This window comes from Sinohyriopsis cumingii, unplaced genomic scaffold (genome assembly GCF_028554795.1).
Source record: "Sinohyriopsis cumingii isolate HCF-2022 unplaced genomic scaffold, ASM2855479v2 utg002490l, whole genome shotgun sequence".
In the NCBI taxonomy this organism is placed as follows: Eukaryota; Metazoa; Mollusca; class Bivalvia; order Unionida; family Unionidae; genus Sinohyriopsis; species Sinohyriopsis cumingii.
Genome location: NW_028316229.1, coordinates 279870 through 289817, shown reverse-complemented (window position 1 = coordinate 289817; position 9948 = coordinate 279870). Strand labels below are relative to the sequence as shown.

The 9948-nt window shown below is 34.8% G+C and overlaps 2 long non-coding RNA genes across 2 annotated transcripts; one reads left to right on the top strand and one right to left on the bottom strand.

Moving 5' to 3' along the window:
• Positions 1 to 3308: 3308 nt before the first annotated feature.
• Positions 3309 to 6619, bottom strand: LOC149770190 (uncharacterized). The gene is made up of 3 exons (XR_016418927.1): positions 6236 to 6619; positions 5450 to 5544; positions 3309 to 3514 (listed from the first exon to the last, which is right to left on the bottom strand). It is a non-coding gene; the product is annotated as an uncharacterized LOC149770190 (long non-coding RNA).
• Positions 6620 to 6699: 80 nt separating this feature from the next.
• Positions 6700 to 9477, top strand: LOC149770189 (uncharacterized). The gene is made up of 3 exons (XR_016418928.1): positions 6700 to 6984; positions 7606 to 7702; positions 8561 to 9477. It is a non-coding gene; the product is annotated as an uncharacterized LOC149770189 (long non-coding RNA).
• The last annotated feature ends 471 nt before the right edge of the window (positions 9478 to 9948 follow it).

Sequence of the window (9948 nt, the reverse complement as noted above, 5' to 3'; positions counted from 1 at the left end):
CATAGCATCTAGGATTTCAGTAGTAAGCCAATTAGGTTGGATTTCATTCTTTACTCGTTGTACTTTCAGTGGTACATGCTTAGAGACTACATCCATAAATAAGTCAGTCCACACTCTCAGAGATTCACCTATGTCATCCAAATTTTGGATCATATTCTATGGAACTTTATATAGGTCATTGAGAAAATTGTTCTTCATTAAAATTTTGAACGATCTGTAAGTGATCGTTTTTTGTGTGTAATTTTCTTATTTACCTTGCATTTAACCTTTCTTGTCAAAAAAGTAGGATAGTGGTCACTAAGACCAACATTCGGTACATTAACACAAGCCACATTTTCTGGTAGGTTGGTATAAATGTGATCAATAAGAGTGATTGATATTTCTGTTATCCTTGTGGGCTCATTTACCAGCTGGTCTAGGCCTAATGATTCAATAAATTCCATCCATTTTTTCCTTATTTGAGTATTGAGAAGGTCCTTATTTATATATCTGAGTATATATGTTTCTTTCTCCTGTGCTAGAACATTTTCCATTTGTTTCAAAAAGTTATCATTCCAAATTGCTTTGGAGGAAGGGGGCCAAGAATGATTTTGCATTATTTTGAAACATTTCCACCCAGATGCTCTCAATTTCATGTGACTCCAAGTCAAGTTGCCTTTCTGCATTTACATCTTCCCTAATGTATACAACAAGACCTCCCCCTGCTGTCTCTCTGTCCCTGTGTAATGGTTTATTGTAGCCTTGACAGTGAAATAGATTATCATTGTGGTTAGCATTTAATCTGGTTTCAGTGAGTCCTAAAACATGTATATTATTTTCCTTGGAAGACAACATTAACTTAATCTGGTCTGTTTTTCCCACTATACCTTGTACATTTAAGTGACCTACGTTAACACATTTTGTATTTAGTTTCATATCAAATATAAGTACGAGTCCACCAAACCAAATCAGATAACAAATTTCAAAGCAGTGCTAAAGGATATAACAAGAACATAACAAGGACAAACACTCCTCAAAATTCTAAATGAGAATGGAACTAAAATGGACAAAGCCTACAGACTCAGGAATCAAAGTCTACATCAAAAGCAGTAATTGAATAAAAAAAGAGCAGCCTACATCAAAAGCAGTAATTGAATCAAAAAGGGCAGCCTACATCAAAAGCAGTAATTGAATCAAAAATGACAGCCTACCTCAAATGCAGTAATTGAATAAAAAAAAGGGCAGCCTACGTCAAAAGCAGTAATTGACTCAAAAAGGGCAGCCTACCTCAAAAGCAGTAATTGAATAAAAATGGACAGCCTACATCAAATGCAGTAATTGAATAAAAAAAGGGCAGCCTACATCGAAAGCATTACTTGAATCAAAAAGGGCAGCCTGCATCGAAAGCATTACTTGAATAAAAAGGGCAGCCTACATTAAAAGCAGTAATTGACTAAAAAAGGGCAGCCTACATCAAAAGCAGTAGTTGAATCAAAAAGAGCAGCCTACATCAAAAGCAGTAATTGTATCATAAAGGGCAGCCGCCTACATCAAAAGCAGTAATTGAATGAAAAAGGGTAGTCTACATCAAAAGCAGTAATTGAATCAAAAAGGGCAGCCTACATCAAAAGCAGTTATTGAATCAAATGGGCAGCCTACATCAAAAGCATTATTGAATCAAAAAGGGCAGACTACATCAAAAGCAGTAGTTGAATCAAAAAGGGCAGCCTACATCAAAAGCAGTTATTGAATCAAATGGGCAGCCTACATCAAAAGCAGTGATTGAATCAAAAAGGGCAGACTACATCAAAAGCAGTAATTGAATCAAAAAGGGCAGCCTACATCAAAAGCAGTAATTGAATAAAAAAAGGGCAGCCTACATCGAAAGCATTACTTGAATCAAAAAGGGCAGCCTGCATCGAAAGCATTACTTGAATAAAAAGGGCAGCCTACATTAAAAGCAGTAATTGACTAAAAAAGGGCAGCCTACATCAAAAGCAGTAGTTGAATCAAAAAGAGCAGCCTACATCAAAAGCAGTAATTGTATCAAAAAGGGCAGCCGCCTACATCAAAAGCAGTAATTGAATGAAAAAGGGTAGTCTATATCAAAAGCAGTAATTGAATCAAAAAGGGCAGCCTACATCAAAAGCAGTTACCCGGCTGTAGAATGTCCATCATATTCCATGAAAAACGATGGAAAACGCTGGAAAATTCTAGCATGGAAAACGCTGGAGTATTTGGACTAATATTCCAGCCTCTGTCCAGGGTAGGCTGGAAAACCCTGAACAATTCTTGCATGGAAAACGCTGGACAATTCTAGCATGGAAAACGCTGGAGTATTTGGACTATTATTCCAGGCTATGTCCAGGGTAGGCTGGAAAACCCTGGACAATTCTAGCATGGAAAACGCTGGAAAATTCTAGCATGGAAAACGCTGGAGTATTTGGACTAATATTCCAGCCTATGTCCAGGGTAGGCTGGAAAACCCTGGACAATTCTAGCATGGAAAACGCTGGAAAATTCTAGCATGGAAAACGCTGGAGTATTTGGACTAATATTCCAGCCTATGTCCAGGGTAGGCTGGAAAACCCTGGACAATTCTTGCATGGAAAACGCTGGAAAATTCTAGCATGGAAAACGCTGGAGTATTTGGACTAATATTCCAGCCTCTGTCCAGGGTAGGCTGGAAAACCCTGGACAATTCTTGCATGGAAAACGCTGGAAAATTCTAGCATGGAAAATTCTAGCATGGAAAACGCTGGAGTATTTGGACTATATTCCAGGCTATGTCCAGGGTAGGCTGGAAAACCCTGGACAATTCTAGCATGGAAAACGATGGAAAACCCTGGACAATTCTAGCATGGAAAATGCTGGAGCATTTGGACTAATATTCCAGTCTTTATCCAGGGTAGGCTGGAAAACCCTGGACAACACTAAAATTTAGCTGAAAATTGTTGAAATATTTTATGAAAACGAGATTTTTAACAGTGATGCAACTTTTATTTGATGATAATTTCATGAAGAACATGATCCAAATTACCCCAACCAACTCCTTGTATTGACTGTGATGTTTAGTAACTTTTAAACAAGGAAACAAAAATTAAAAACTATACTTGTCACTCGTAGCTTAATAGGTTGTGCACTAGTATTCAGTAGACAACATGGCTTAAGTTGTCATAAATATCGCTACACTTCTACTGGTGTGTCATAAAATCCAGATTACTGGCTCCTTAACATCATCCAAGTTTCTAAAAATATGTTCTCTTACTCTAGTTATAGTTTGAATTTATTCTGAAGCAATCTTAACAACAAAATAACAGAAATTCACGTTAATTTCTATCTCAATTTTAATTAAAAAAATTTTAAATATTTTTTTTTACACGTGTTGTTTCCTAGTTCATTCACCACATTTCTTATTTTTCTGTTGTCACCACTGGAGTCTGTGGAAGTGATGGTACTCTTGATGGTTTAACCAAATCGCAAAGCTTCTATCTCACCATCACCTCCCCAATGTTATACTTCTCCTTCATGATTTCTGAAATACAAATCATTGTATATTAATGAATAGAATCAAGCAAGATTTCAAATTTATTTCAATCCCATATATATATATATATATATATAGAGAGAGAGAGAGAGAGAGAGAGAGAGAGAGAGAGGGGAGTGAGAGAATGAGAGTTATGCCTGAAACATTTCATGCAATTACAGTACTTTTACAATACCTGAGGTTGGTAATTGTAATGAGGCACTTGGCTTGATGACTAACTTGATAGGCTTAAAAACCTGTGGTTTCCATCACAAATTAAACTGGCTACCTAACTGCTCCTGTGGCCTAAGTCTAAGTGGTTAGAGCGCCTGCTATGGGTGTGAGAGGTCACAGGTTTGAACCCTTAACCGAGTCATACCAAAGACTTATTAAAAAAATGGTAATATTAGCTGCCTTGCCTGGTGCTCAGCATTAACCCTTTACCTCATGCAAGCGTCTTTTGACGCCTCTACTCCATTCACGTGGAAGCGCCTTTTGACGCCTGCTGTAAACATCAGCCATTTTAAGCTGGTTTTCATAGCGCCACCTTTGGGGAAAACCCCCATTTAGATACTACATTCATTTCTCTGAATGACAATTACATCGGATCACGTGGTCACTGTTTATGCCCTGGTCGATATCTGCTATTTAAAGTAACTGGGTCATAATCTCCACTCTCCAAAATGGAGGTCGCGGATTTCATTCAGTACTTAGGAAGTTTTCACGATTAGAATCAGAACTACGAAAGATTCAATAACTTAGGTAAAGGCTCTGATATTGATGCAGGCAGCAATTAGTTTTCATAAATTATCAAATTCAGATGACTCAGTGATGTAGATGCAGACGACAAATTGTAAATTTCAAGTATGAGAAATGGCAGCTACGATTGGTCACGCGGCCTCACTGACATGACGGTGAATGAGTCCTCTCAAGATTTTAAAGCACGTAAAATATTCTTCAGTGAAAAAAATTTACGCAGCTATAACAATCAGACTTTTAATCTTAAATTTTTCCACACATAATAGATGTGTACCAAAAATGTAAAATGGTTACAATTGCTGTTTAACATAAAATACACTACAATGCTTAACAGTTAACAGGCAGGCCTATGCGTATGGAGTCGTATAGGTAACAGGTGCTCTAATTATAGCATGCTGCACTTTGTAATTATGCTCTGTAAGGTAAACGGTTAAAAGGTTAGTGTTAGGACTGGTCAACCTGGTGTCAAGATAATGTGACTGGGTAGAAGACATTATGCTACACGTCTGTGGCATGATATCCCAGTGCTAGACATCACTATAAATTGCCACACTGCAGACATCGTAGCGATGTGACTAAACATTTGTTAAAGCTACGTTACTAAACATCTGAATCACGCACACACAAACTGGCTACCATATACATGCAGTTGTGATTATACCATTTAAACTGAAAGTAGATTTACATTGTCCATTTGAATATTGCCTGTCTACACTATAATGTTTCAAGTAGTAGTTGTGGATACGTTTAAATTTCATAATAATGTTCCAGCCTTAGTTCATAAAAAAATTTTGTTACAATTTGGCATATATTTTGTCATAGGTTAACAAAGTTTAAAATGCATGGTTAATAATTTAAAATATACCATAAATTATTTGAATTCTGGACTGGTCTTGGAGAGGTGGCCTTGTGTGTGCTTATTATTGGCTCTTGCCCCAGTTAGTGTCTTGCCAATATATTCAACAGAGCTGTACAGCATTCTGAATATTTATCTCGCAGCTTTGTTAAAATCCAAAATCTGACATATTTCTGCCTCATGCTGGGTGTGAAAAAAAATTTAATCCAAATTTTCACCATGATGATTCATATGCACTAAGTTTCTGATATATTTACTTATCTATATACACAACTCCAGGTTACAGCTAATGTTCTAGACATTTGAATTTGAAACAAATGTGGTATTACCTCTCGCTTGCTTAATTCAAAATTAAAAGATCGAAGAATTTCAATGAAGCTGTCGCCATCAAGTTGTTTACATAACTGTGCCTTGCCACTTTTTTCTGAAATTAAAGGACACAAACTAAACAAGTATTTTTGGTGAGGAAAATTGATAATCATTTCCAACAGTTTACAACTGTACATTCTTATTAATTATACAATAAGTTACTATTAAATATTACTGAAATGGCTGAATATAAATTGGATAGACAGAAACAAGCCATAATCTGAATTGAAGATTAATTGGAAAAGAGATCTACCGGTATATTTCCAAGTCACAGTCTAAAATTAATTAAAACAAATATAACTTATTGCTACAAATAGCACACTGTCTGGAAAATAATAACGAAAATGTAAAAAATACAAATACCAGTCAGATCATTAATAATATCAAGGGTGAATAAAATTTAAAGTGAAATTTACAATTTGGAAATATATATTCGCAAGGCCGGCACGTACCAACTTTTTTGAAAGACAGACACGAGATGACTGGTCATTGTGCATTAGGATAAGTAAAAAATGTTGCCAGTTATGTAAACAAAGCTTAAAACATAACACATACCTTTCAATATCCTTACAAGTTTGACGTTTAATTTATCAGTCTTCAAACAGCATAAAAAAAAAGAAATTGTTCCATAGGATATATTTCGTAATAGCTTTCCGTAAATTTACGTCACGTGAAGTCTTTCGCAGCTAAGGTACTTGGCGGCCGTGCAAATAATTTTGCTACAACTGGACTGAGTAATGACTTACCTGCTATTTTCGCAATAATACACTCATGGTATCCCTTGAATCCACGACAAACCGCCATCACTTTCTCTCCCGTGCGATATTCCTTCATTTCTTTTCGTGGCGAGTGTACATCAGCCATACAGATTATGCCTCATTCACCCATATAACCAGTGATATTTCTGGTTCAGTGGTCATCTTAAAATCCTGGGATATTTTATATTTTACAATTTCAATGACACTCCAATCGAAAATTGCGCCCAAATTCTAGACTGGTTATCCAAAGCGTTTTACGGTGCCAAATTTGGAACCAAACTTTACAGAAACGGTTTTTATTTTTTTTTTTTGTTTTTTCTTTTTACAGAAAATTTGGTTCTAACGCATGAAATCGAAATATGCCGGCTTTTTCAATGTAGTAATTGGTTAAAAAAAATAAGTACATAATTTTATATCCCATCATAGTCAGCTTCATCAGCCATCATCATACGGAACAACCTCGGCTATTTCTGCGTGACAAAAACGTGACTCCGATACGTGAAGGCGAATACTTGACAGAAAAATCAGACATTTTGTTCTCTTTTGATTTATGATTTATCTAAAGAGTTAATATCTATACATCGGATACCAACGCCGTGATTTGGATATGTTGGGGAATGATTGGTTTACAGTAAAGTGGTTTTAGAAGACAAAGTTTACGACCAAGAGGCAATATCGTGTCGAGGTGTGGAACACAAATGGAAAGACAACACAAATTGGACACCCAAACATTATAGGTGAGTATGAAATAAACGGAGTCTCGACTTTATCTCGTTTGCCCAAGTATAAACTGACTATATGATTAACCGCCCAACACTATATATGTATGACTGATAATTAAATTGTAAGCAAGTATTTAAATAAATGTGAAAAGATATACAAGGTCAAAAACAAGTTTCCTTTTGCACCAGTTTTAAAATTAGAGTAGGTATTTTTGTTTTTCAATATATATGTATATATAACTTTCAAAGCAACCTAATTTGTGGAATTTTATTTTAACAGCCATAACCTTGTAATTGTCAGTCTTGGAAATGTTAACTCCAGTGATACATGTAAGCCCAAACAGGGACTGCTCTGGTATTATGATAAAGTTGTGAATTTCTTGAGTATTTATAGATCTAGTCCAAAAAGGTCTTTACGTTACTGCTAAATTTTCAGACTGCTACATATATAAGTAAAATCATAACTTAAGTAACTTAAGTCCTGGAAAAAAATTTTGAAAAATTTCACATTAATCTTAGCAAGATTAAAATGTACACAAGTTTTACCATGAAGATGATTTTTGAACAATATGTTAATGTTTTAATCAGTCTGACTGTACAGTCTGTAAGCATTTTAATGCTGTTTGTGTATTACAGGTACTGGTGTTCAGGACAAAATATATAAGCAGCTTGAAGTTAATTCCACAAAGTCCATTCCTAAAAGCACCATGTACTGGAGGAAGAGAAAACAATGGTAATTCCAGGAGTAATAGAGAGTTTTTTTACATTTTAAATAATGTCTGCAGCTGTCTCCCACAACAATGTTTATTTGTATGAAGATAAGCATTATTCTTTATACATTTGTTCTTACCTAGTACATTCACAGCTTAACATGGCTCATATCTTAAACACAGTTTCACTACCATATCAATAATTTAAGGAATAAACAAATTTTGCTGTACAACACTAAGTGGAATTTTCAGAGTTCAACAAATTCTGAGTATATGGTGAAATCATTCAGTATTTACAAACAGAATATTCAATGTACGTGTTTGAACAGAACATTCACTCTGTATGGGTTATCCAACACACCATACACAATATATGCACAATGTACACCATATTTAACCAAATCAGCCAATTACAGAAATTCCAGGAAATATCTGATCAGTATTGATTCTTGCAGAACAAGATATAATAATTTATTGTTATGCATTGTCATACTTCAGTTTTTAATTATTTAAAATGTTAAATATAATTTTTACTTTCATTTTTCTTATAATGCCCTAAAACGTTATGAAACTTGAGTTGTTTTTCTGAAAACATCACATACATTTATGAAGTGTATGTTGTATCACATGTACTTTGTATGATTGAGTATATTATTGTGTATAAATTACTTGTCATTTACATGCATTCATTGTGTATCATATTTGCATTACCCATGTTTAAATGATGCATGCATTAACATTGGATTTGTCAAACTAAACTACTGTAACAGTGTAATATTAACTGTACATATTCAATTCCCACAACAAAACAATAATGTTTGAATGTTAAGATTTTAATATGAATTATACATGTTCACTAAAATTTGTATTTCTCATTACAGTGTTGTTGATCTAGGTGAATCCAGTTCTGTTGGTCTTGGATATTATGAAATTGGTGACAGTACGTAATACTAATCTTCAAATATAATGAGAATATCAACAGATGAACCAACTAGATATGGTGACAGTGACAGGAGTTTTTCATCTGACTCAGAAGAAAGTATAGAGTTTTAATCAAGTTCAGACGATGAACAGTATCATCAGGTGAATGAAGCAACTCAGTCTTACCCATCCCATGTCACAGATCCCCCACTTTACGTCATAGCCCCATAACAAGATATATATTGTAGTGAAATCACAAAGTCTGAACATGTTATTGTCCTTGGGGCTTTGCCAACAAGACATAATTTGTCAGATGCTAAATATGTGACTTTTTGGACTTAATTCAGTTGCATCTTCCTTCAGCAAACACAGGATTGACAATTGTCAAAGATTTGAAGGAAAAATGTGAATTCAGTAAGGAGTATCTCAAATACAATTTTTATTGTGAGATCTGCAAAAAATTGTACTCCGATAAAGAAGAAATGTGTGAAACTGGGGGCTGCACAGGTGTACATAACTAATAATTATGAGCAAACATCTCTTTGGAATGAAGTTGGCTCTGACAAGAAAGAAGACTTCCTTTCATCATCAAAAATAGGATCAAGTGTCTTCGAGAACCTATTATTGTTGTTGAAATTAGAAATGCCATTTATGGTACTGTTCTCCCCAATCATCATGAAAAGGACTAAAATGGCTTTCACCACTGCACAGCAGAATTTCATACTTATACACTGTAGTGTCAAGCTCATGTGGTGAACAGATTTGGACATATTTATGATTTTATATGCACCAGATATTTTCTGGTCAGGATTTAACAAATTTTTCAGGATATCTTTTCATACATGTATAGTTTGTGTTACACCAACATTTTTTTATAGTGATGTTCTTTTTTTAATGAACATTTAATTACATATGTGGTACATACAATAAATGATGTACTACTTCAACACTTGTAGTTTGTTTTTTTAAAGCAGGGGTCAAGTGTGTGTGTGTGTATGGTTTAGTTAGTTTATTTGACTTGTGTCCTCTATTTCTCAGTATATATTTATCATAGGTTTGAAATAATAGTTTAGTTTCAAGTTCAAAAATCTGTGTTACGGCGCAGTTTAGTCATGATTGCTCTTTCTTTTGGTAATTCAAAATAATTCTCTGTACCAATCTTGAAAATTGACTAAGTTCTTTTCCAGGGTTTTCCATGCTGAAATTTATCCCAAAAATTCTAAGTCCAAACTGTCCATCCTTTTCCAGGGTTTTCCATGCTGAAATTTATCCAAAAAATTCTAAGCCTAAACTGTCCATGCTTTTCCAGGGTTTTCCATGCTGAAAAAAATTCAGAGTCCAAAATGTC